At 40.4% G+C, this 27596-nt stretch overlaps 1 protein-coding gene across 20 annotated transcripts in view; it reads right to left on the reverse strand.

Moving 5' to 3' along the window:
* The window catches only part of MAGI2 (membrane associated guanylate kinase, WW and PDZ domain containing 2), a 1187450-nt gene that overhangs the window by 619440 nt on the left and 540414 nt on the right, over nucleotides 1-27596 (reverse strand). Inside the window, exon 1 of one of the 20 annotated variants that reach the window (XM_073328612.1) lies at nucleotides 16360-16425. The exons of 18 other annotated variants lie outside the window; for them this stretch is intronic. The gene's annotated coding sequence lies outside the window, so the exon portion shown is untranslated. Of the gene's footprint in view, nucleotides 1-5348; nucleotides 5429-16359; nucleotides 16426-27596 lie in introns of those variants that run through there. One more of the 20 variants, XM_073328611.1, reaches the window with a different exon arrangement.

Here is a 27596-nt window from a genome sequence, read left to right on the forward strand (position 1 = left end):
AATTTCAGTGAATAAGAGAAAAGGAGGATATGTAAGGATTTTATAACATGGGGATTTTGAATGCTTCTATATGTTAGGAATTTGTGTAATACATAATTGGAAAAATCACTTCCCTTTCTTATGTAATAAGGCCTGGAAGCTCACTTCTCCCCTCAGATACATGTGTGCAATAAAAGACTGGAAAATGAGGATTTTAGATTTTTACATATGATCTTGTTCTTAATATATCCCTTATCCACCTATTCTCCATGAACTTATCTAATACATTTTCAAATCCCCTGCCAACGAGTTCCTCAGGCTGACTGTGCAAGGTACTTCCTTATGTTTATTTTTAAACCTGCTGCCTTTAATTTCATTGGGTGACCCCTGGTTCTTGTGTTACATGAAGAAGTATATAACACTTCACTTTCTCAAAACATACATGATTTTATAGACCTCTTTCATATGCCCCCTCAGTTGTCCCTTTTCTAAGATGAACAGTCCCACTCTTTTTAATCTCTCCTCGTACGGAAAATGTTCCATACCCCTAACTGTTTTTTATGTCCTTCTCTACACCTTTCCCAAATCTAATATGTTTTTAAGATGGGGTGACCAAAATTGCATGCAGTATTCAAGGTCTTGGTGTACCATGGATTTATTGGGCATTATAATAGTTTCTGTTTTATTACCTATCCCCTTCCTAATGGTTGCAAACATCCTAACAGCTTTTTTGACTGCCACTGCACATTGTGCAGATGTTCTCAGAGAACTAGCCATGACGACTCCAAGATCTTTCTTGGATGGTAACAGCTAATTTAGACCCCATCTTTTTATGTATAGTTGGGATTATTTTTTCCAATATGCATTACCTTGAATTTCATCTGCCCTTTTCTTGCCCATTCACCTAGTTTTGTAAGATCCCTTTGTAGCTCTATACAGTCTGCTTTGGACTTAACTTTCTTGAGTAATTTTGTGTCATCTGCAAACTTTGCAACTTTCCCCTTTTCCAGATCATTCATTAACATGTTGAACAGTACTGCTCCCACTACAAATTCTTGGGGGACCTCTTTACCTCTTTCCATTGTGAAAACTAACCATTTATTCCTTCCCATTATTTCATACATTTTAGCCAGTTACTGATCCATGAGAGGCCCTTCCTTCTTATCCCATGACAGCTTACTTTTCTTAAGAACCTTTGGTATAGGACCTTATCAAAGGCTTTTTGAAAGTCAAAGCTCAGTATATCCACTGGATAATCCTTGTCCACAAGCTTGTTGACACGCTGAAAGAATTCTAATAGATTGGTGGGGCATGATTTCCTTTTACAAAGGCCATGTTGACTCTTCCCCAACACAGATAAACATGATATGCGTCTGATAATTCTAGTCTTTACTGTAGTTTCAACCAATTAGCCTGTTACTGAAGTTAGGCTTACTGGCCTGTAACTGCCAGGATCGCTGCTGGAGACTTTTTTGGTTAAATACCACAGTTAATAGTTCTGCAATTCCATATCTGAGTTCCTTCAGAACTCTTGAATGAATACCATCTGCTTCTGGTGACTTATTACTGTTTAATTTAACAATTTTTTCCAGAACCTTCTCTATTAATTCCTCAATCAGGGACAGTTTCTCAGATCTGTCACCTAAAAACACTGCTCAGGTGTGGTACTCTCCCTCACATTCTCTGCAGTGAAGACCAATGCAAATAATTCATTTAGCTTCTCTGCAACGGTTTTGTCTTCCTTCACTGCTCATTTAGCACCTCTATTGTTCAGTGGCACCACTGACTTTTTGGCAGGCTTCCTGCTTCTGATGAACTAAAAAAAAACGTTAGTTTTTGTGTCTTTTGGTATTTGCTTTTCACATTCTTTTTTGGCCTGCCTAATTATACTTTTGTACTTGACTTGCCAGAGTTTATGCTCCTTTCTATTTTCCTCAGTAGGATCTGACTTACAATTTTTAGAGTATGCCTTTTTGCCTCTAACCACCTATTTTGCTTTGCTTTTTAGCCATGGTGACTTTTTTTTTTGGTCCTCTTACTTTCTTTATTTGGGGTTATTTACAGTTTAAGCCTCTATTATGATGCTTTTAAATAATTTCCATACAGCTTGCAGGCATTTCACCCTTCTGACTGTTCCTTTTAATTTCCATTTAACTAGCTTCGTCATTTTTGTAGTTCCATATTTTAAAATTAAATGCTGTGGTGGGTTTCTTTGATGTCTCCACCCCAAGGATGTTACATTTAATTACATTATGGTTGCTATTACTGAGCAGGTCAGTTGTATTCACCCTTTGGAACAGATCATTTGCACCACTTAGGGCTAAATCAAGAATTGCCTCTCCCCTTGTCAATTCCAGGTCTACCTGCCACATGAAGCAGTCATTAATGGCTCCACATCTCCTGTTTTTAACAAGCCTAATGTCAACACAGTCTTTGAATCATATCAGTAGGCCTTTTTTGTTAAGACTAATTCAATTTTTCTGTCTCCCTTTTGCACCTGTTCCCATCAACATTTGTTCTTGTAGGTTATGATGACATTTTATGAACTTTTACATACCTTTTACAGTTAAACTCACAATCCAGGTAAATTTGTAGGCCCAATTACCACAACACAACTTCTATTCTCTCCTCTGTACTAGGATAAAGAGTAACCGCCTTGATAAATCATCCCCTAAGCTAAGGGATATCTCTGCCCAAACTGTGTACTCTTCTGCATCTGTCAGTTTTCCCCAAAACTTGCACCATTTGCATGCTACTGCCTCAATAACAGCAAAAATGGTGGCACCAATGGAGATCCAAGGAGCTGTGGGTGTTTTAAATATATCTTTTCATACTTTTGGAAATGATCTTCAGTATAAAATTCTCAACCAAGTAAAACAAGAGTGTGACTTTTTTTAAAAAACTATATTCTCTACAGATAGAATATTATAGTATAATAGAAGATTTAAAACATAGTGACTTTACTCTATCTTAGTTTACAGTTATTCAAAAGGAAAGTGATTTTTCACTGAAATGACTAATTCTAATCATATAGCTCAAAGTAAGGCCATTTCCATGTCATTAAATGTTCACAATACCAGTAATGTAGAACAAATTCATCCCTCACTTGGAACTAAGGGCTCTATCTAATGTCTGCTCTTTAACTGGTATACTCCTGGAGTAATGCCATTGACTTTAATAGAGTTACAGCAGATTTACACCAAAGCAACTGAGATCAGAATGTGGCTCTTAGAATCAGAGAATCATAGAATATCAGGGTTGGAAGGGACCTCAGGAGGTCACTTAGTCCAACCCCCTGCTCAAAGCAGGACCAATCCCCAACTAAATCATCCCAGCCAGGGCTTTGTCAAGCCTGATCTTAAAAACCTCTAAGGAAGGAGATTCCACCACCTCCCTAGGTAACCCATTCCAGTGCTTTACCACCTTCCTAGTAGAAAAGTTTTTCCTAATATCCAACCTAAACCTCCCCCACTGCAACTTGAGACCATTGCTCCTTGTTCAGTCATCTGCCGCCACTTAGAACAGTCTAGATCCATCCTCTTTGGAACCCCCTTTCAGGTAGTTGAAAGCAGCTATCAAATGCCCCCTCATTCTTCTCTTCTGCAGACTAAATAATCCCAGTTCTCTCAGCCTCTCCTCATAACTCATGTGCTCCAGCCCCCTAATAATTTTTGTTGCCCTTTGCTGGACTCTTTCCAATTTTTCCACATCCTTCTTGTAGTGTGGGGCCCAAAACTGGACACAGTACTCCAGATGAGGCCTCACCAATGTCGAATAGAGGAGAACAATCACGTCCCTCAATCTGCTGGCAATGCCCCTACGTATACATCCCAAAATGCCATTGGCCTTCTTGGCAACAAGGCCACACTGTTGACTCATATCCAGTTTCTCATCCACTGTAACCCCTAGGTCCTTTTCTGCAGAACTGCTGCCTAGCCGCTCGGCCCCTAGTTTGTAGCAGTGCATGGGATTCTTCCGTCCTAAGTGCAGGACTCTGCACTTGTCCTTGTTGAACCTCATCAGATTTCTTTTGGCCCAATCCTCTAATTTGTCTAGGTCCCTCTGTAGCCTATCCCTACCTTCCAGCGTAACTACCACTCCTCCCAGTTTAGTGTCATCTGCAAACTTGCTGAGGGTGCAATCCACACCATCCTCCAGATCACTAATGAAGATGTTGAACAAAACCAGCCCCAGGACCGACCCTTGGGGAACTCCGCTTGATACTGGCTGCCAACTAGACATGGAGCCATTGATTATTACCCGTAGAGCCTTATGATCTAGCCAGCTTTCTGTCCACCTTATAGTCCATTCATCCAGCCCATACTTCTTTAACTTGCTGGCAAGAATACTGTGGGAGACCATATCAAAAGCTTTGCTAAAGTCAAGGAATAACACGTCCACTGCTTAATAAGGCTTTAATGTGTTTTCAAAAATTATGATACTTTGTGTTTGAGAACTCTTAATCTTAGGGTTTTATTCAAACAAGATTACCTCACTCTGTAAAGCTTATTTCTATAGAATTGGAATGATAGTCTTGGAAGGTAACTTTTCTATCTAAAGGAACACAGCTAGATAGTACCCCTACATGGTAACATCATCATGGGGTAGCCTTCACAATGGCTTCCCCTCAGAGGCAGCTTCAGCTATAGGCAAACTAGGCAGCTGCATATGGTGGTAGGGTAGCTATTGGCACAAAACTGAAGACCTTAGCCCTGCCCCTTCCCTGAGGCCCCACCCCTTCCTTGAGCCCCCCACACACACTCACTACATTCCCCCCTCCCTCAGTAGCTCACTCTCCCCCACCCGCATTAACTTTCACTGGGCTGGGTCAGAGGGTGGGGTGCGGGAGAGGGTGAGGGCTCTAAATGGGGGGTGTGGGCTCCAGAGTGGGGCCAGAAATGAGGGGTTCAAAGTGTGGAAGGGGGCTCCAGACTGGGGCAGGGAGTTGAGGGGCTCCAGGATGGGGTGGGCCAGAGGGGCCGAGGGACTCAGAATATGGGAGGGGGCTGCAGATTGAGGTGGGGGTTGGGGTGCGGGAGGGGGTGAGGGCTCCAGCTGGAGGTGTGGGATTTGGGGTTGGGCTGGGGATGAGAGGTTTGGCGTGCAGGAGGGGGCTCCAGGCTAGGGGGTGGGGCTGAGGGATTCGCAATATGGGAGGGGGCTGCGGGTTGAGGCAGGGGATTGGGGTGTGGGAGTGGGTGAGGGCTCCGGCTGGCGATGAGGGCTTTGGGGTGAGGCTGGGGATGAGGGGTTCAGGGTGTGGGAGGGGGCTCTGGGGTGGGGCCATGGATGAGAGGTTTGGGGTGCAGGAGGAGGCTCAAGGTTGGAGGGGGCGTAGGGTTGGGGGAGGGGGTTGGGCATGGCCTTACCTCAGGTGGCTCCCAGTCAGCGGTGCTGCGGAGCCAAGGCAAGCTGTCTGCCTGTCCTGGGGCACCACGCTGCATCCCAGAAGCAGCCACCAGGTCCAGCTTCTAGGCAGGGGGGAAGAGGGAGGGGGCATGAGGCTCCGTGGTGCATGCTGTTCTCACCCGCAGACCTTGCCCCACCCAGCTCCCATTAGCTGGTTCCCGGACAATGGGATTGTGGAGCAGGTGCTCAGGGCGAGGGCAACGCACAGAGCCCCAGGGCTCCCCCACCTAGGAACCGGACCTGCTGGCTGCTTCTGGGGCGCAGTGTGTTGCCGCAAGACAGGTAGGGACTAGCCTGCCTGGGCTCCACAGCACCGCCGACCAGACTTTTAACAGCCTGGTCAGCACTGCTGACCGGAGCCGCCAGGGTCCTTTTTTGACCGGGTGTTCTGGTTGAAAACCAGACACCTGGTCACCCTAGAGGGTGGCAAATTTCTGGGCAGCTGCCTATGCCAGCAGATTTGGCCTGGCTACACCTTTGTCATAACGGAAGGGCAGCCAACCCATATTTGAGTGGTGTTGTGACCCTGCATGCTAGGCTGCAATAGCACTCACTCAAATTTGTCCAGCTGCTCCTCCATCATGACAGAGGGCAGCCAGCTCAAATTTGCCACCCTAGTCCTATGAGGAGGCAGGACAGCACTCTGAAATTTTGCCTAGATTATCTTGAGCAGCCTCTGGTTCCCCTCACATAGTTTCCTATGCATTCCACAATAGGAGAGAGAAAACAGAGAGAAGGAGGGAAGGGTGGGAGGCTTGTTCTGTTGTGGAAGAAAGTGAGGGTCTGGTCCACAAACTCTACTTCTACCGATAGCCCAAGATAGGTAGAGATTTCAGGGATCTGCAGGAGCCCTGTGCCTGAGAAACAGCTCTGGTTCTGTCATCTCAGTCTGACAAAAAGATTCTGTAGGAGATGCATATCCAGGATCTTTCCTGACAGTGGCTGTCCCAGAGAGGCATCCCCATGACAGTGGTAGTGATGATGGGAGGTGTATGCATGGGGAAAAGGGGAAGGGCAAATGTAGTACTGCTTCTGGACTCTTCACTGGGTGCAAGGGGATTGAACCGTATTCAAACCACTGGATACCACTTTTTAACAACTCTCTTCCAGTTCAGATCCCCAGAACTGTAGTGCAGAGAGCTTTGCATGGGGTGCAGGAAAAGGGTTGATGCTGCCATAGATGCAGCTGACCCCACCTCTTTTCTGCTTGGGGAGGAGAGATCTACTCACAGCTGAGACATTACACATGCAGATCAAATGGCACACCCTGGTCCAAGGTTTTTTTTTTTCCTTTTGGACTGTTTTTTGACAGTATACAGGGCATCCATCCATCTCCAGTGCACCTATCGCCATAATATCTGGGTGTTCGTTTTGTGGGACTGTAGCACTTGGGATAATCAGTAACCAGAAATTAGACTGGGAGATAGACAGAGATTATTACAGATTCCCAGAAGACGGGGGAGCAAAAACTAAGGTGCCTCATGTCTTCACATGATGATGAACTGTTGTTAAACCAAATATGGGTTTGTTTGTTTTTTAAATTTTCCTCTGGACAAGTAAAGGAAGAGCTTTGTGGGCCAGATTCCTATCTCTGCTGCCTTAAGGCTGCAGCTGAGGAATCCCTTGTCTGTTTTACCTTGGTACAATTTCTCCTTCGCACTTTCCACTTAATTTTGTTGTATACTCCCTTTCTGCCTATTTTCTCTCTTATTCCTTACTCCAGTCTCTCTCACCCTTCGTGGCTCCTGCTGTATGCTCTCTCTCTCTCTCTCTCTCTCACACACACATACACAAAGAATCAACAGGAACCTGTTCTGTACTCTCTGCAGACAGCAGCCTCTGCTGCCCTCTCTGATACAGTAGCAGCTGCTCACAACACTTCCTCATGATATAAGGCAAAATTCTGCTCTCATTTGACTGCAATGAGAGCAGGGCTAGGCACACAGATAGCTATGCTCACGAGAATGTTGGGCCTCTACGGAAAAACAGGGACTGCACCTCACTGAAAATTAACATACGTTCAAAAACTAAAATTGGTCATTTGACCTGGCCTCACATTCACTTTTCTGGGGTGGAAAATGAGGCTGAGCAAAAATCAACAACAAACAAAATATGACCCAAAACCAAAAACACTGAACTAACTGGCCGAAATGTATTACTATCAACATTTATTTGCAATAAGCAACAACATGTGTACGACAAAATAAGATGAGAATGTTACTGGAACAGATGGGCTGTGGATCTGTAAATGCATTACATGGTTGCAGGAGTTACAGCTGATGAGACATTTTCAGTTTTAAGAAACTTATAACTTTGTAAAATAATTGCCCAAAGGTAATTGCTTTTTGTTCCTTTTTGGTCTAATAATACTGTCTTAATACTGTCCAGGATTTGAGTTGTCTTGACATAACACACAAACAAGATGTTTTTCACAAGTGAAGCAAATTTTCAGATTTTTATGCTCCAGTAATCAAAACTTGAAGCTTTTCACTTTTAAAACTTGAAGAAAGCATTAAGTATCCTCAAGTGATGACAAGAGCCTTTGACATACTTGAAGAAATCTGGCCCATGAACAATGGAGCTGCAAGCCAACGTGGGCGTACATGACATTGTTACACATACAGTGAGGGAAATCAACGTACTGACGTGAAGAGTTCTAGTTATACACACATTGGTGGGCATGTATATCTGTATTTCCACACATTGAAATTAGCATTGACGTGTCTATGTCAATGTGTGATCATTTCTATCTCACACTGTGCTTTGAAATAAACATGTTATCACACTTTTTAAATATATATATATATATATATATATATATATACACACATATAAAATGAAAAACCTGTTAAGGCAAGAGAGTGCGTTTAAAGTCTCCATCACAAAGCAGAGACTAATGAAAATATATGGTCCCCAAAGCAACTACAGCCATATATATGTGTAGAAGTTAATATGGAATAATTCACACAATACTTTATGTGGAAGGAGACTAGGACAATGCCTTCTATTTGTACGAGCTTGAACTTGCTAACTCTGGTGCATTTGAATTCTTATCCATAACATTGCATCAACAGAATTCTGCACTGAACTCCTCCTAAAAAGGGACAAAATAAGGGTGGCAAGGCGTGTCCACTACTACTTAAGAACCAAGTTCTGGCCAGTCCATGTAGGCATCTAAGAAAGTTTTATGCACATAGGGACTTCCCCATTGCATAAAGGGAGAGGTAGAAGAGCTGGCCACAGCCACAATCTTCCACTCTCCACCTGAAGGAGATATGTTGCATTCCCCTGGAGGTGTGTAACTATGGGCATGCTCTCCCTGCTCTCACAGCAGCTCTAGGGGGGATTCTATATTTGTGAGGCACAAAGCCTCCCAGTGCTTCTGGTGAGCTGACGTATTCTACTCAAGGTTATGGCAAAGAGCTGTTATAAAGAACTGTGGTAGCAAATATTGGATGAACTTCTCTAGATGGTGAAACTATTGGATTATTTCAAAGGAACTAGAGTTGTGTGTGTCTGTCTCTCCACTATTGTCCTCTCTATTTATTTATATAAGGTCACTGTACAGGGTTTTCTTTTGGAAAATTAATCTGAATTCAGCAAAGTACCTTTTTTATAGTATGAACAACTGACATATCTGAGTGCCTCTAAATTTCTTCAGGTGCAAAAAAGCCCAACAGCCCTAATTTTATTTCTCTATTTGGAATATAATGAGTCCTAGGGGAGGCAGTGATCCTAATGGTTAGAGCATAGGACTGGGAATTAGGAGACCTGGCTTCTATTTCCTCCTCTGCCATTGAATTGCTGTGTGTGACCTTGGGCCCTTTTTGTGCCTTGGTTTCCTAATTTGTAAAAATTTACCTACCATTGTAAAACACTTTGACAGCTTCTGAAGAAAGGAGCAACATGAGTGAAAAAATATTATTTGTGAAGGTAGACTGATGGTATTGGGAATTGGAGACTTCTGTGTATCAGCAACAAAATGCCTTGACATAGTCCCTTCCACAATAGTCACAGAACATTTTATAATAAGTAAATTAAAATGATCAACATTTTGTTGGGAACACCTGGAAGCAGCAGCTAACATACTTCCTGAGACGTTTAAAACCGTAATAGGCAGTAACTGCCCCAGTCGGAGAGTATAATTACAGAATGTCCTAGCTCCCAATGTCTCAAGGTTATAACTATACCTGCTGAATTTACAGAACAGAATAGTACAACAGGACACTTCCGACCAGCCTACCCCAACCTGTTTTAGAGAGCCCAACACTCAGGGTGGCAGGGTGGTTGATTCTCCATTCCCACTATTCCATAACATGTCTGACAACAAAGGTGCCAATTTTTAAGGGTTTAAAACTCCAACACCCCAGCAAAAGAATCAGCTCAGAAAGCTCAGTGTCAGTGTCAAGACAGATCCCATTTCTATTTTCTGTAGGGCAGAATAAGGACTGAGCTGTAAAAACAGATGGTTGGAAAAAACAGCTATCCTTAAAGGTTTACAGGGTTAGTTTAGTACAGGGTATGGAAGCAAGCAAGGCAAAGGTATCATCCCTGACATTTGGTTACTCCTCACTCCACAACTCTGCTCCTCAAAAGACAGCTCCACTTTGTCTTCCAGATAAGATGCAACAATGTAAAAGGGGCTAACAGAGGCAGTCTGGAAGTACGGGCAATACCTATGAAAATACACACACAGAGACCCTTAGTGGCCTGGATCTGAATCATGGTGGACACATGTTCATTATGAAACTGACCAAGATCATGAGCTCACTGGGGCCATAAAATGATGTGGACTTTCTGATCACTCTGGATCTCAATTAGTAACTTATTTAATCTATCCAGGTATTTCCAACACATGTACCACCATTGTATTTGGTTCCAACGAAATTAGGTAAAGCCACAATCCACTTGAAGAATTGTATTATCTACTTCTCCCTGTACTACATGGTTACAGCAGTTAAGATATATATAACATGTTGGACTATTTTCGAATGCTTATCTTTGGGGGAGGGATACTGAACCATTCTTTATGGCTCCTTTTGGTGGAAAGCTCTTACATTTTGCTCTGAAAATCCATGGAGCGGTACGTTTCTGACAATAGGGAATTTCATATTGTGAGCCTTACACTGAAGAGGCTCTGCCTCCTTCAAGTTTCACTCTAAACATTGTCAGCTCCAAGGTTCCTGGTGATCATAGATATCATCCTGATTCACAGACACAGAGGCAGTCCCTTTTACAACCTTGACCTACCTCATGAAGGGTTCTGAAGTCTTAGGCCATACACCCGGGGTTTGGTATGGGAGAGCCAATGTAGTGTTCAAAGCACTGGAACAATGCTCTCTCATATTCCTGGGTTACTTAACAGATGGCCCACTTCACGATCAAGAGAGAAGAGAACAGCTCCATATCCCATCAATGTGTTCCAAGCAATCCAGACCCCCAAAATACCTAAATATTTATTAACTAATTTCAAGCATTCTTTGTTTCCTATTATCTAGTACATGTATTTATTCCTTAAATCATCTATTTCTGAGCATTCTAGTTGCAGTAATTTTTCACACTGAACACCAAGAACCATGTATTTATTTGAGTGGAAATCATAGATTGACTAGGAAAGAGAGCTTTTATTAGGCTGTGCTTTCTACCATAATGCTTCTCATGACCATGTCTACTTATATTCCACCACCTTTAGGTTATACATAATTCTGTCAGTGATGTTGGCTGCAAAGATTTAATTCAGAATTCTTGTAGACTAAGGAATTGTTCATGGGCATGTTTTTTATTTATCGTGTAATAATTAGCAAAACCCAGTGAGATGAGGAAGGTTTAAGGCTAAATATGGCTAAAAACAAAAGCTCTCAATCCCACTCCCTTATGTCCTTGGGCCAGGAAAGGTAGCAAAGAGAAGCTTCTCCACTCCCTCCACAAGCTCAGCTCTTCTTTCTAGCCTAAAGTTCAGTCCTGTTCCTGCTGTAGCCAGTGATAGTTTTTCTCTAAACCCTAACAATCCTACTTTTTCTTTAGTGCAGCTCACCCAATGCTAAGTCCAGTCAGGGTGCAATTCTGGACGGTCATAGTGGGCCTATATAGAGTCATTTAGCCTTCCCACTGCCTCCAGCAGTTTTAAAACTTAAAACACTAGTGAAGGATCTGTAGACAGATCTGAGAAAAAGTGCCACACTAGGGCTCAGGGAGATACAGTAAGCTAAGATACTCTTCTGAAGTACATCTTGCTCCACACCGCCCCACTTTCAGAAAGCTTCCTGACCTCTCAGACATGCTCTCCACCACAACCCACATAGCTAGTGTCAGCTTTGACTTCATCAGGACAAGAACAGTAGGGGGAAGTAGATCTCACAGTAAGAGAAGCATGAACGTATGCAGTGAGGGAAAGTCACTGACGGCTGATCACAGCAAACCAGAGAGGATTGTGTAGGGTCAGGCCTCTGGGAGTGAGAATGGTGCATGAGAAGTTGGGTTAGGATAGACATGAAAAGCTGAGGCTAGCTGAAGAAAACCTGACATACTTTTTTGATCAAAACAGTTTTCCTTATACAAACTGTGGTCCTCTTTGATGTGTTAAACTCAGATCAGCAGAGCTAACCAGCCTGATTTTAAGCTACCATTGGTGGTGGTGATCTACTTTTCACTAAATAATGGGAGATCATTAATACTTGAGCATGCCCTATAAATGCCAGACCCAGCTATAGGAAATAACTTACTTTATATCATATGGTACAGTACATTAAGAAAAACAATTTTTAAAAAGTATAAAGTCCACAATGCTTAACAGAGAGAGATCTGTCTTCCAACTTTCATCTGTTATATTCAGCATCCTTTAAAGCCAAAGGGGATAAAGGCTCTCGGGGCTGGAATGTTCTGTATGTGAGAGTAAAGGCTCAGGAATTGTTGAGATGCTCTTATAAAATTTACAGATTCTTGAAAATTCTGCTGATCACATCTGTCTCTTTATTCTAGGGGCCAAACTGTGATTGTTACATTGGTGTAATTTATTCCCTAAAAAGTACAATTGCATAACTGATGGCAGAATTTGGTCCCTAATGTTTGTTTCAACCCATCTTGCAATCAGGGAACATATGATTTTTGCAAGGGCATTTGCTCTGAAGATAGCAGACAAAATGGAAATTGGTGGACTGTTATTGAGTCTACCAGGCAAAACACAGACAATTGCCACTTTGACAGTTTCAATTAAATATAAAATCTTGTAGCCTTTGAAAGTATGGAGTTGTCTCTCCTCTCACATTATTATAACTTCATTGACTTCAGTGGAGTCACTCGTGATTTACACCTGTGCAAATGAGAGGAGAATCAGGGCCTGTGTTTAACAACAAAGGATGTGCTAACATAGCTTGTAGAGCGTGACCATCAGAAATTAAATCTCTGTAGCACCACCATTTTATTTCTATGCTATGTCCCAAAAAAGTGCATTACAAGAAAAGTTCCTGTCCATTTTTTATTCAATAAGGGAAAAATGTGTCAAAAATCTTGTACCATTTCTGAGATCAGATTTTGATTGTGAATGCCTGCTCAAAACAATTGTTCATTAGAACCACATCAGTGATAACCAGAGTCCATAATTTGGACTTGTCTATTTCATTTGGACTGTGTTCATTCCCTTTTCCTCCAGAACCTCTTCTTTTCCTTTGTTGAATCTTTTAATGCAGATTCTCTAAATATGGGTAGTTTTGAAAGCTAATCTGTTCCTACTCAGCATTTGCATTTCACTGTTCAGGGTTATCAACACACACATCTGGAAATCAAACTTGATTGGTCAAGCTTCCAAAACTGCAGCTGAGCTGTCCTGCTTTACAAATATGATCAGCCTAAACTAGACATCTGGATTCTCTGTATCCCTCAAACCATTTTAACTCCATTTATTTGGTCTATTTCATATTGACATTGCTGTTTCTCTGATGAGTTTGGAGAAGGCTTTTCAGATGTATTGTCTGTTTTCTTTTTACATTTCTACAGTGTAATTGTGTCACTTTCCATGAAGCAGGCCATTTACTGTGGTCAAATTATCTACGTTTATAAAAGCAATAATCAGTTCTGCAGCAGTGTTAAAATTCCATATCCACCATTCTCCTGAAAAAGCAGAATTAAACAGCATCCCCAAGCTTTTAGTTCTATGAAAATTAATCTAAATAGATTGGCAAGTAACAATTGGGGATTTTTATAGCCATTCGACACAACATGGTTTCTAAACACCACCTGAAAGATAATGTCTCTTATACCAAGTAAATGGAACAATATTTGTATTTCTAGGATGGACGCTTTTAAAATTATTGCTTTCTTACTGTCAATCATATTTGTAATAACGTAGAAACTATTACTTTAAAATGTGGATAAAGTGCCTATGTTTTGTATTTTCTGTAATTTTTTCAGAGGCAACCTTATCAGGCATTCATAAAAACAACATTGGCTGTGTTTGCTAGAGACTATCCATGTTACTCCTCATTTCTTCCAGCCACCCTTTCTACCACATTTTCCCTACTTTTGTACTGGTAGCCCGTGTTAAAACACCTTATCACTGGGCAAACATTTAAAGAAGCAGCTTCTTCACGAGCCAACTCCAATGCCACTCGATGAATCAGATGGCATAGGTTGTTACAGAGAAACACAGCCAACTCTATCTACTTCTTTCTTACACACGCACAGAGTAACTGTGCTTCTCCAAGATGCCTTGTAGTGACAGACTCAAGGAACTCAATCTATTCAGGTTAACAAAGAGAAGGTGAAGGGGTGACTTGATAACAGTCTATAAGTACCTACATGGGGAACAAATATTTAATAATGGGCTCTTCAATCTTTCAGAGAAAGGTATAACATGATCCAATGGCTGGAAGTTGAAGCTAGACAAGTTCAGACTGGAAATAAGATATAAATTTTTACCACTGAGAGTAATTAACCACTGGAACAATTTCTCAATGGTTGTGGTGAATTCTACATCTCTGACCATTTTTCGAATTAAGATTGGACGCTCCGCTAGGAATTATTTTGGGGAAGTTCTATGGCCTGTGCTATACAGGAGATTTGACTACATGATCACAATGTTCCCTTCTGGCCTTAGAATTGATGGAAGATCACTCTGCCCTGGTCCCAGTGCTTTTATAAACTGAAGCTTTAATACAGATACATCAAGTGCTGCTGCTATGGCATACTCAATAAACTATTTGATACAGGAATTTCTTCAATAATCACTCCAGTAGTACAATAAAAGTGGCACATTTCTTCTCTCCCCACTCCCCATTGTCAAGTAGTATCTGAATATGGCTTTTCCCTTGAATAAGCACACACTTCTTTCAACAAAGGTAGTTTTATCCTTTCAGAAATGGATTATCTTCCAAGGATTTGTGGTTATACCTGTCAATTTTCACTAGCTACTGGCTGGCATTTTCCTCCTTTATAATGGGTGGTACTCTGTCTGACACACATGCATTTCAGCCCAATTATTAACCTCATTTAAACTGACAGAAGGATCACTATTAACAGTATTTATGCAACCCATTTGTGATAAACATTTTTTGTCTAGGAAGTAGTATTGACTCCAGGTAAGACAATCACTACCAACTACTACTTCTGCCCTTTGAGCCAAGTTTTAAAAGCAAGCAAACTGAAATGAACCAGTCAGACACTATCAGCAAGAATGGTGATTAGGACAAACAACAATAGAGGAAAAAATGCACGGCTACTCAGAGACCATCTTCTCAGGACTAGAGACAAGATATGGAGCCATTTTTCACTAGGTTCATGAGGAAAATGTCAGCACACAGCTGCTAGTGCACTGTCAGATTGCATCTTAATTTGGCCAAAGGGGACCCAGCCAGTCACCCCTCACAGACACATTTTAAAGGGCCCATTACAAATCTGATTTATTGGTTGCTAAGAATCTCCCTGCTATGGTCTGGACATTTCGCATGACAGGGAACTGAATTCTGGCTAGAGCTAAATATATGCTTCTATGTGTGATTTAAATCATATGAATTCAATATTTCTTAAAACATCAGTCAAGCCCCCTCCCCCTTCCTTAATACCTTAAGGCAGTTTTCTTAGGAATGAATGAGAATAAACCTGTGCAAAATGGGTAATTTGTATACAAGTCTCTTGATACCATTAAAAAGCAGGAAATGTTTTTTGTTCTAAAAGAGAGGGGGAAACATATTAAAGAACAAAAGAAAATGCATCTGCACAGCAAGAGAAATGAGAAATTACTGGGACTTGCTTTAGAAATGTAGGCATCTTAATACAACTATTTATACTAAGGTGAACATGAAAACTCTGAAACATTAATTCCTTTCCCTCCTTATCCCGTATTATTCTTTAGGAATTTCTCAGTAAAATCAGTTGCTTTTAATGAAATGCAAAAGATGCATTTGGCACTGCTGAAGAAAAACCATTCACACTTGCTCTATTTGAATTGCCTATTGTTAGAAATCAAACAATGTACACCAATAATTGCAACTTAACTTCTAATCATGCCGGCATTACAAGAAATTCAAAAAGTCAACAGCTCTTTTTATGCTCAAATAAATTGGTTAGTCTCTAAGGTGCCACAAGTACTCCTTTTCTTTTTATTTCTATACACACAAGAATGATAGCCTCCAATTGCAGTCACCCTGGCCAAAATTTAACGGCATCAAAACAGTCATCTCACAATTTGTGAATAAACATGCATTTTGTCTTATGTTATGGCTCTTTCCTACAGGAACTATTCCAAACAAAGACAACATCCAAAGCAACACACAGGAATTCTGTAAGCGAAGTCAGACTCAGCTCAAGTTTCCATTCAACATCTGGTCGAATATGGTAGTGCCTTTAATTCTGATTTTGTTTTGTGGGATTTAAACACCCACCTAAGCTTTTAAACTGTCCACTTGTCAGGTCCCTGCTCACGGATACACTACTCTATGAATAGGGGGGGGAGCAGAAAAAGAGGCAGTCTTATCCCACCTTTCCATGATTCTCAGCCAGTCTGTCTTCTCATAATCTGCAAACCACCTGTATTGATCCAACCCATTCTGAGGGGAGAAAATAATCTTCCTGATAGAAACAGTTTCAGCTGTGATTTGATTTAACAGCACAGATGTCTAGAATTTTCTGTTTAAGCCAGACACAGCAACACAAAACTGCAGCTGAGCTCTTTTGTTTTCCCTTCTCTCAAAAGATGAAGCAAGCAGCACTCCCACTGTGTGCGTGTCTCTCTCTCTCTCTCTCTCTCTCTCCCCCCACCTTCCCCACCCCCACCAGCAGCCTAACTCCACTCTCCTTCAGTCAGGGTCATTTACATTCTCAGCAATGATGCCCTATTCTGTATCCATTCGTACCTAGTACTTTTGGATTTCATCGGTAAAAAGTGCATCTCTAGGTGGCAGTCAGGTGACCTTTTGTTAAAACCAGAAAGGATGCTGATGGAGTGTTTGATCTATGGTGGGTTTTTTTTTTGTTTTTTGTTGGTTTTTTTGTTTTTTCAAAATATCCATTTACATTACAAAGAAGGAAGAAAATATAGCTCTCAGGAGATCATTAGGCATTTTTCTGCTTTTGAATTCCCCTTAGCAATCAACACAAGCTAGTATGGTGTAAAGAAATGTAATTTTAAGTTTTCAGTGTTAATAATCCTGCATGGTTGCATATCATGTAACTCCATAATACTTAAAAGTACAAGCTCAATCATAAATCAATATAATGAAAGTGTATTTAATATCTAAACAGCAAACATTCTATCATCCAACTGAAAAAAAAATCTGTAATGCTGGTTTGTCCTTGACTCAAATTATTCTGCAATAATTTCACGTATTTTGACCCAAAGGGTCCAAACTCTGGCTTAACTGCTGTTTATGTACCCCAGAATGTCACTGAATACAGGTCCTAGGAACTTAGAATCTCTGCAAGAGAGAAGACCCGATTATCTAAGTCCCAAATATTACCAAGATGTCAGAGGTTCCCCAGAACCTTTGTAAAGTTAGGGTTCACTTACATACAAGATATTGTCAACAGATCTATAAATGACAAAGACTCTGTCAACTTCAAATTAAAGGTCAAATTTTGCTCCCAATGAAGTCAATGGGAGTTTTGTCATTGACTTCATTGGGGCCAAAATTTCATCCCAGGTTGCTACTATGTATGAATGCCAAGGAATGTAAGTATAGAAATACAGAATTAAGAAAAAGTAAATATTCAAACACACTCACCATTCACACAGTGCCTTAAATAAGCACACACGTGAATCATATCACACTACATCTTCCCGAAACATCCTAAGTCTGCTCTCATATCCCAATACAGTATCAGCTTCTAGATTAGAAGCCCTCTTGCAGTCATCCACCAAACAGAATATGCACTGATAATATGACATATGAATTTTCACACTAAAATAAACACTTTTCCATCACCTGAGGTCCATAGAACATCCCTCTAGTTCTTCCATCCAGTATTACCCAAAGACATCACCTTTTTATTTCTTACTTTCCATGCAGCGACTGTTACTGTAATATAAGTACATTGCTATATGATGGATGGTGGGCAACTCTATTTTTAAATGCTGAGGTATTTTTAACTGTAAATTGCCTTGGTATAAATTAGCAGCCCTAATTTAAAAATTTTGTGTTAGTATTCTTACTTTATTTCATTAAAGAAACAGTGCCAATCCAGAGTTTAGGAGATCCATAGGGTAATCTGCTCCCCCAGCCTTCTGTGATCTAGAATTTAGGAGCTCTGCAATGACCCCCATCTCCCTTCTGCCTTGCTCTAGCATTCAGACCTCAAGAGTTCCTATCTTCCAGATACCTTTCTCTGCAATGTGGAATTAGGAAGTCCACAGGATCATTTCTTCCCCTCGCTTCAAGTGTCTGAGAAAGCTCCTGGGGTGAAATCCTGGCTCAGCTATGACTTCAGTGGGGCAGGATTTCACCCATGAACTCTGCAAGGCTCCCAACTCCATCCAGAAACTACTGCTTCACAGAATTCAGGAGCTCCACAGGGTCTCTTGGCCCTCCTGTTTCTTCCTGCATTGCAGAACTTTGGAACTCTGCAAACCCCCTGGGTTCCCAGATCCCCCTGCCATTCACTGCCCTAGAGGTCATGTAGGGCACCCATTTCTCCTTCCCCAGCATAGGTTTTACAAAATGCCTACCTGGCCATGTGGACTATATAAAACATATATACAAAATTGCTTTGGATTTTTTAGAAACAAAACATTTGTTTTACAACTTCCCATAAAACCTCCAACAACATCTAGGTTGTCACACAAGATTACAGAAGTAAGGAAGTTTGACTTTCTAATAAATACAAAAGTGTGGAGGTCTTATCTTGCTGCCACTAGAGTCAACTGGAGGTTTGCCTCCCATTAAAAAATAACATATAAAAATATACATTAGAAGAACCACAAAAACCATAGAAAATCTCTTTCATGGCATATAGGTATTATATTTTGCAAAAATACTGTGTAGTAATGCTAATCAAATTAAGAATCTGCATTCAGTAATATTAGCTAATCAAGAAGTGCACGCACTATTCCTTTATCATTAGAGCTGTAGATCTGTGATCCCTTAAGTGAAATATGATGATTTTCTCGCAAAAGCAGTACTTTAAAATTATATGGTATTAAAAGTTAGAGCTCTGACTTCAGCAACAGCATATAAATGTTACCAAATTACTGAGACACTCCACATTAACAGTGCTTGATGGGCACCTTTGTTATAGAAATTGTCTCAATATTTGCAATGCTAATTCAAGAATAGTATTATTTTATAAACAATTACACATCAGCCATAAAATTCCAAGAAAGGTCTCTATTTTATTCACAATATACAGCAGCCTTATGACTAGATTTATTCTTAAGAAACAGTTATGGAACTTTTTTTTCAATTTAGTTTATATTCAGGTCAAAAAGGTATATGTACATGCTTGAAACTGAAACTATGTCCAATGAGTGTGAAAGAGGGGATCTCATGTAAGTATGTTTATTAAGTCTGTGTGAATTCATGCACCAAACAGACATGAATGTTTTCCTTTTTCATTATTCTTAAGATGAGTGCAATTTATAAGCCTATGAGCCAAATTGAGAAGTGATGTATAAAGAGGTGTTAGAATGTTCTGTTACACTCAGACTTGTTTATACAAACTCTACAGAAGAGGGAGGGAATCTAAGGCCTTGTCTACACTACTGGAGTAGGTCAACCTCAATTATGTTACTCCAGCTAAGTGAATAACGTAGCTAAAGTCGACATAGCTTAGGTGGACTTACTGCGATGTCTACACTGCGCTGCATTGACGGGATATGGTCTCCCGCCAACTTACCTAACTCCTCTCATTCCGGTGGAGTACTGGAGTCGACCGGAGTGCTCTGCAGTCGATTTAGCGGGTCTTCACTAGACCAACTAAATCGACCCCTGCTGCATCGATCGCAGCAGCGTCGATCCCCAGTAAGTGTAGACATGGCCTAAGTGCATGTAGCTTATACACAGAAGAGCTGGAAAAATATACGGTAAAGTAGTTCTCAGCTTACTTTAATTTACACTTCTTGCTTGTTGCACGTAAGTTACAGTCATTTAGATGAACAACTTTAGGTCAAATTTCAGCCAGTTCTTTTAGTGGGTCCACACACCCTCGATTATGCATCCTTCACAAGACTCCCTAATGCTTGCAGGAACTCAGAGACTGTTCTCCCAGAGGACACATATTGCCCAAAGGAAACAGGAGAGGGTTATGGTGGTAATCCTACTCCAGGGACATCCTAAACCACTTGTTATGCATGAGCTGTGACCCATTGTAGGGACAGCATTCCGTAGGGACCTCAGTGCTGAGTGAATTAGTCAGCTGTCAGGTTTGTTGATCTAAGAACAGGAACTAGAAACGGAGAGCTGATCAGCAATTTTAGTACAAAGATATTTTGGAGCTGCTGGCACTCTCCTGTCAAATACAGGAGGCCAGAGGAATCACTGAAACCACGATTGAGCAGAAGAGAAAAAAGAGAACCGATGATGTTCCTTCTAGGAGCCGGGGGAAATTTAGGATTCCAGCCTACTAAAATGACAGTATTGATTTTATGTGATAGCAATGATGTGGAGTCCAGATCAATATTTCAATGGAACACTATAAAAGAAAACAGGTGCTGATGGAGATGGAATTGGAGAGTCAGTATATGATATATTTACCTCTGCGCTAACACCAAGACCTAATTTGAGGTTACAGGGTGCTGTGCTACAGGAAGTTTTTCAGAAAATATAGAAATAAGGTCTGGGCCATTTTTGGTCATTGAAATATCCCATAGCTCTCTTCCAATGCAAGAGTACTAAAATTAGTGTCCCGGCTAAAGTCCAGTGCCAGCCAGTGCTGACCTAAACTGAAACCACAGGAAGATCTTATTTCTTTTTCTTTATTTTGGTTTATATAAAAGACAGCATCCATTCATTGTTCTGTGCAATTTCACATGCACATAAACATAAAAATACCACAAACATCAATCAGAAACACCGTAGAACACTTGGATAAACAATTAGCAACACAGTTTATAACACCGCTATCCACTGTTACAGAGTTATCACACGCTACTTGTGAGATTGCTGTGTTTCAATGGAGGACAAAGTCATCCCTATATATAGTTTGTATATAACTTTGTTCAGTTTGTAAAGATCTTTGTGGTCTTTTGGGATGGAAACCATTATATAAATGTAAGGTTCATTTTTAGAAGTGCTCCTGCCAGCTAATTCACTAAGTGGCATAGGGCATCTGTTTCGGAGGGGACTGGATGTCTGGCTCTAACTGCTAAGTGTATGAAGAAGTCTCAGTGGTTGCCACTGAAACAGATGGGCCAATAGAGGAAAACTGTTGCCCTGGATAACTACAGATTCAGAAATATCTGGTTTATTCCTGGAGGATGTTTGAATGGTTGCAGTTGTCTCTGTAAGGGTGTACAAATCTGTGTGCACACACGTGATGTCTAGGAGAAGATAATTTGGCTCCCCGATAGTCTGTTCATTAAGTGTGCTATCTTCAATACATCAAGTTTTTTAATTGGTTTCCAGTGCTTTTGGGAAAGATAGTCTATGGTATCATAACACTGCGGATTCACACCTCTGTGCCTCTCCCCCGCCCTGAAATTCAATGAAGTTTAACTGGATTACAATGGAGGAATCCACAGGATGCCTATTGTTGGTGCACTCCCATTGTGGAACTCCACTTTGAATGGCACTTGATTGACTCACACTCCTCTTATTAACAGCACCAATTCCCCTTCTTTCCAGAGCACAGTAGTGTATAAAGAGTGACTGTACTCTTTATTAAACAACAACACAATTAGTTAGCAAAATCACACCATTTATTATTGGTACTGTATTGCAAAAATTAAAGCTCCACCTTGCATAAGCTCACAGTAGGTGACCTACCTTTGAAAAACATTTTCAATGGATACACAGATTTTATTTGAAGCTAGTATGGGAATGTCCTTCTCCATCTGTGACTCTGCTCATGTGGTGGGTAGACTCTCTCCAATGCCAGGAAAATAAGGGTTTATGAATTATGCACAACTATCGTTAATGCAGAAAAGCACGTTATTGTATTTTCACATGCAAGAATGACAGAAGATGGAATTGTTTAGAAATGATCTCCTGCTAGCCATTTATGGTGTGTGAGTGAAAGAGTTCAAAATTATGTTCCCCTCCCCAGAGATATCTGTACCACTTCAGGAACTGACCTCATCTTAGCATATTCAAGATGTCTGGTGTCTGATCCAGCCAGATGCTGAACACATACACTGCGGGCATTCAGAACCTTGCAAAATGAGACCCTTCAGTCTTTGTCTACTTAAGATGGTAAAAAAAATTGTCAAACTGTTTTTAAATGAAAAATAACTTTTTGACTAAGTGAAAATGTTTGGCGGGAAAAAGTAAATTTTCATGTTTTTGACAAAATAAAAATGTCAGAAAAATTTTGACAAAAACGAAATTTCTTTGGTTTTGATGATGTTTTTCAGAGCAAAAAAATCAGTTGTTTCCTGACCTGCTCTATTGTCTAGCCTAGGACAAATGAGATGGGTGCTCACTAGCATTGCAGGTTTACCTGTATCAACACCAGTAGAGGGTGAACATACATAGATAGGACTTGGGTGTTTATAGTTCCATGTCAGCTAACCTTGCTTAGAGAAGAGCTAGATGACACAGTGGTAAAAATACCTTAGTCCTGTCTACTCTGCTGACTGCACCACTTCTACCAGTGGTGGAGCTGCATCGTGGTGAATTACAGACCTTAAATTTGGGGGTATAGAAGCACACTTAGATTATAAACTCTTCAGGGCAGAGCATGTCGCTTTCTCTAAGAGACTGATTTTTTCCAGATTTACACAATTGTAACTCCAGTGGAAAACTTCTGATTTACACCATTGTACCTATTTTTATACAGCTACTAATAACATCTCCCTTTCTAGGTTTGAGAAACATTCAACAAAGAGTTTAACCTAAGTCTTTTAAAAAACGTGAAAATTCAGATTTATATTATGCTAATCCAAACAGATACAAAAAAGCAAACTGCAAAAACAAGAAATTAATCTATGTTACAGTTTTACTTTACCATATTTTTTTATTTTAAAAAAATGCTGTTTATTTTCTTCAATGATGCTAAAACAATATTAAGTGAATTATCAAATGGTATAACATCCATTTAAGCGGAGTATTTTAATTTTATACTCTTTTTAGTGTAATTTGTTTAAAATTAATTGTGTTTATAATGGGATTCTACATCTGCAACAGAAAACAGAAGTGCTATATCAAGTGCACTAAGGAAAATCTCCCACAGTAGGCTAGTTAGTGGGGAAGGTTAGTACCCAAGCTATTGTAGTCTACTGAATCATAGATTATCAGGGTTGGAAGGGAATCAGGAGGTCCTCTAGTCCAACCCCCTGCTCAAAGCAGGACCAATCCCCCAATTTTTGCCCCAGATCCCTAAATGGCCCTGTCATAAATATAAAGGGAACCCCTTTGAAATCCCTCCTGGCCAGGGGAAAGCTCCTCTCACCTGTAAAGGGTTAAGAAGCTAAAGGTAACCTCGCTGGCACCTGACCAAAAGGACCAATGAGGAGACAAGATACTTTCAAAAGCTGGGAGGAGGGAGAGAAACAAAGGATCTGTGTGTCTGTCTATAGTCTGTCTTTGTCGGGGATAGACCAGGAATGGAGTCTTAGAACTTTTAGTAAGTAATCTAGCTAGGTACGTGTTAGATTATGATTTCTTTAAATGGCTGAGAAAAGAACGGTGCTGAATAGAATAACTATTTCTGTCTGTGTATCTTTTTTGTAACTTAAGGTTTTGCCTAGAGGGGTTCTCTATGTTTTTGAATCTAATTACCCTGTAAGGTATCTACCATCCTGATTTTACAGGGGGGATTTCTTTATTTCTATTTACTTCTATTTTTATTAAAAGTCTTCTTGTAAGAAAACTGAATGCTTTTTTCATTGTTCTCAGATCCAAGGGTTTGGGTCTGTGGTCACCCATGCAAATTGGTGAGGCTTTTTATCCAACATTTCCCAGGAAAGGGGGGGTGCAAGTGTTGGGAGGATTGTTCATTGTTCTTAAGATCCAAGGGTCTGGGTCTGTAGTCACCTAGGCAAATCGGTGAGGCTTTTTACCAAACCTTGTCCAGGAAGTGGGGTGCAAGGTTTTGGGAAGTATTTTGGGGGGAAAGACGCGTCCAAACAGCTCTTCCCCAGTAACCAGTATTAGTTTGGTGGTGGTAGCGGCCAATCCAAGGACAAAGGGTGGAATATTTTGTACCTTGGGGAAGTTTTGACCTAAGCTGGTAAAGATAAGCTTAGGAGGTTTTTCATGCAGGTCCCCACATCTGTACCCTAGAGTTCAGAGTGGGGAAGGAACCTTGACAGGCCCCCTCAAGGATTGAACTCACAACCCTCGGTTTAGCAGGCCAATGCTCAAACCACTGAGCTGTCCCAGGAAGTCAACAGGAATTTGCCTGAGAAAGGGCAGAGTAAATATGGAGGTACTGATTACCTTGGGGAGATCCTGAGATATCAGGCCTGCTATAAAGGCCTAGTATAAGGCTTAAAGCCTGAACTGAAGTCAGGCCTTGCTGATAAAAAGCAAAGTTAGCAAAAGTCAGACCCTCTTACAAAACATGCCAGCTAGCAGGTTCGCTGTCCGAACTTGGCAAGAACATGGCTAGTGTTGCACGCACTCCTAGGCACTAAGTATTCACGTAAACACATTACAGAAGGGTAGTATTAGAACACCTCAATGCAAAGATATGGTGGAAACACACTATCCAAAAATGGTACAGGGACTCATTGACCCCTCTTAAATATAAGGTCAAGTTGACAGGGTGACGGATAGAGGTGTTTTGATCAAACCAACATGGACAAGGTAAACAGTGGAAACTTCATCTCAGAGGGGCAAGACGTAACTTGTTTGTATCAATGTATAAATGATGAGTCACAAAGGAGGTGTCTTTGTCCAGCCGAGAGGGGGAACAGAAAGTCCTGCCGTTCACTCAGCTAAATTCATTGCAACAAGTATACCTGTGTTAGTGTATCTGTAACCACTGATCCAGGGCACTAGGACCGTGCTTTGTTGACAATAAACCTGCCAGAGCAGCTTCGCTACTGAATGGAGTCTGTGGTCTTATTAAGCATTTCAATTGGAGCCTGCTATCTATCTGGCCAGAGCCAGTGCAGCATGCAGAGAGAACACACACATGCAGCCAACAACTGATGACACTGGTGACCTTGATCGCTGATCTGGTAAGTAGGCGAGCTGTCCTCTGTAGGAATCCTGATCTAACATGGCAGAAAAGCTACAAGCTAGGGAACCCCCTTATCTTCCTCCCTGCAAATTCCCACAGAGTTTGATAAGATATGGATGTCATGTTGGGGTGCCAGCAAGGGAGGTCCATTTGAATTTAAAAAAGATAGTGGGGAAGAAACATGGAATGGAATCTGTGAGGCTAGGGCAGAGACTGTAGCCTTGGAAAATAAGAGTAAGAAATGCCCCACATGCCACAAAATTGGTGGGGCAACTAACGGGAAAAAAAGAGTAAAAAGAAGAAAGAGAAGCAACAGAGTTCTGGAACGCCCTTGCTCCCCTAGCAGGGCAGCAAGCAGTCCAGAGACAGTATACATTACAGCAAGCACAGGGACAGAATAAAACACTGGAAACAGCTGTAAAGAATCTGCACAAAAGAGAAGTGCCATCCCTGTTATAAATATTGATGGCCACAACTGGCTTCAGGTACCTGTATAGTGCCTGAAGAATGGGACAGAAATGGAAAAAGTCTGTCCAAGCAAAATGAAAAGATGTAACATGGAACAATTGGAATGGGTGCTGCAATTGGGACATTGGGAATGACTCATACCAGCCACCTAACAACCCATGGGCAGAGGCCACTGCATTGCAACCACCACCATATGATAAAAGCAAGGTTTTGGTAAAACTTAAACCACAACCTAGACTGGTGCCTGCCAGAACATGAAAAGTAAGTGCACAGGAGGGAGAAGTAGTAAAAAATACTTTCTCTGGATTGGTAAATCAGATAAAGGAAAAAATGGAGCCGTTCACAGAGCACATTACAAGACAAGACCTGTGACTCGATCACAGGGGGTGGATAGAAAACCAATTTTAAAGTGAAAACCCAAGAGTCAGTGGATTAACACCTAGAATTGATGCATTAACACATGGAGTTGCCCAGGAACAGTTGACTGTAGCAGGCAAGGGCACTCCATTCTGCACTCAGACAAAAGCAACAGACACTGGGGGAACAAATTCACATTTTGCAAGAGCAAGTAACAATCCCCACTCTCCTCTCAGAGTCAGGATAAAAACCAGAGGTATGGGTTGCCAACTGCCTTAATCCAGGGAGCCTCACTCAGAGCTAATCATATAACCTTCTTTCTCATATAATTTTACATAAAGGTTAAATTTTACTTTATATCCTCTCTCAGTTTGCTAAACTCACTGCTGCTGCCTGTACTTTAAGATATGTTGATAAAGTTAATTAATCTCTTTTGGCTCAAGTTTTCCTCCCTTCCTAGATTGCTCTTCTCCCCTGCCTCTCCTCACTTCTGCTTTCTGTTTTAAAAGTTAAAAGTTATGGTTATCACAGAAACCACCATTGCTAAAAAAACAAAAAAGAAGAAGCAACTGAAAACAGAACAAAACAACAAAGAAAGAAAGAAAACAAGGTAAAAACTTTACTTTAAATAAGTCCAGTAAATTAATCTTTTTAACCCATTAGGAATACGACAGCTGGAAATACTCCTAACTTTATTGAAGATATGGTTGCCAAGCAACAGAAATGCAGACTCTGCTTCTAATACTAACCACTGATTAATATTTGAAACATGGGCTTTCCTTATTTCCATAAAGCAGAGTTTTGAAATAAAGTAATTTAAAGTAATGGACAAAACCTTAAATTAATACAACAAAGGGGGCACATACATAACTTAATATGATTTTTTATCAATTCTTATTAAAGTTTTAAATAAAAAGGTAATAACTTGCTTATTTAAATGCTTAACTTTTGTTTACTTGTCTTTTTTTTAAACTAAATTTCTTTAATAACTAAGTTTGAATGCTTTATTTTGCATAATTATGAATATAATTCTGGCGCCATTAATCTTTAATTGTTTTGTATTTCATGTATGTTGTCCTGTGTTCTATGTTGTATGTGTCACGTGACTACTTTTTTCTTTTAATTTTGTTGCAACAAAATGCAATTTTATACTTTTTTGAAAATATAAGTCGGACCACACTATTTTAATATTATGGTTGGGATATAACCATCATAAAATTATTAATAACCATTTTTTAAAAAAAGATCAAAAAGGCCTCAGTTATAAATACAGATGCATATATTTTTGCCAAAACAAATAATGCAATTGCGCACAAAATTTTTTTTCTCTGATTAATCACAGGGGCTTTTTTATTGAAAGGAAAAGATTGAAGTAGACACCTCAACAGTAATGTGAAGGTAATATTAGCAAAATGTCAAATTTTTGTTTGAGTTTTTATAAACTTGTTTGTAACTTTATTAAGTATTAAAATATTGTTATAAGAATGTTATAGCAAAATGGTAAAAAAATAATATATACTATGTCTGGTTATGTTGCAAAATTTTATAACTAACCAAAAAATTTCAACAAGTTTCCACTTTTGTCTCCCAAATACAACTGTGTTATAAAATGTTTT

The sequence above is a fragment of the Lepidochelys kempii genome, chromosome 1 (genome assembly GCF_965140265.1).
Source record: "Lepidochelys kempii isolate rLepKem1 chromosome 1, rLepKem1.hap2, whole genome shotgun sequence".
NCBI lineage: Eukaryota > Metazoa > Chordata > Testudines > Cheloniidae > Lepidochelys > Lepidochelys kempii.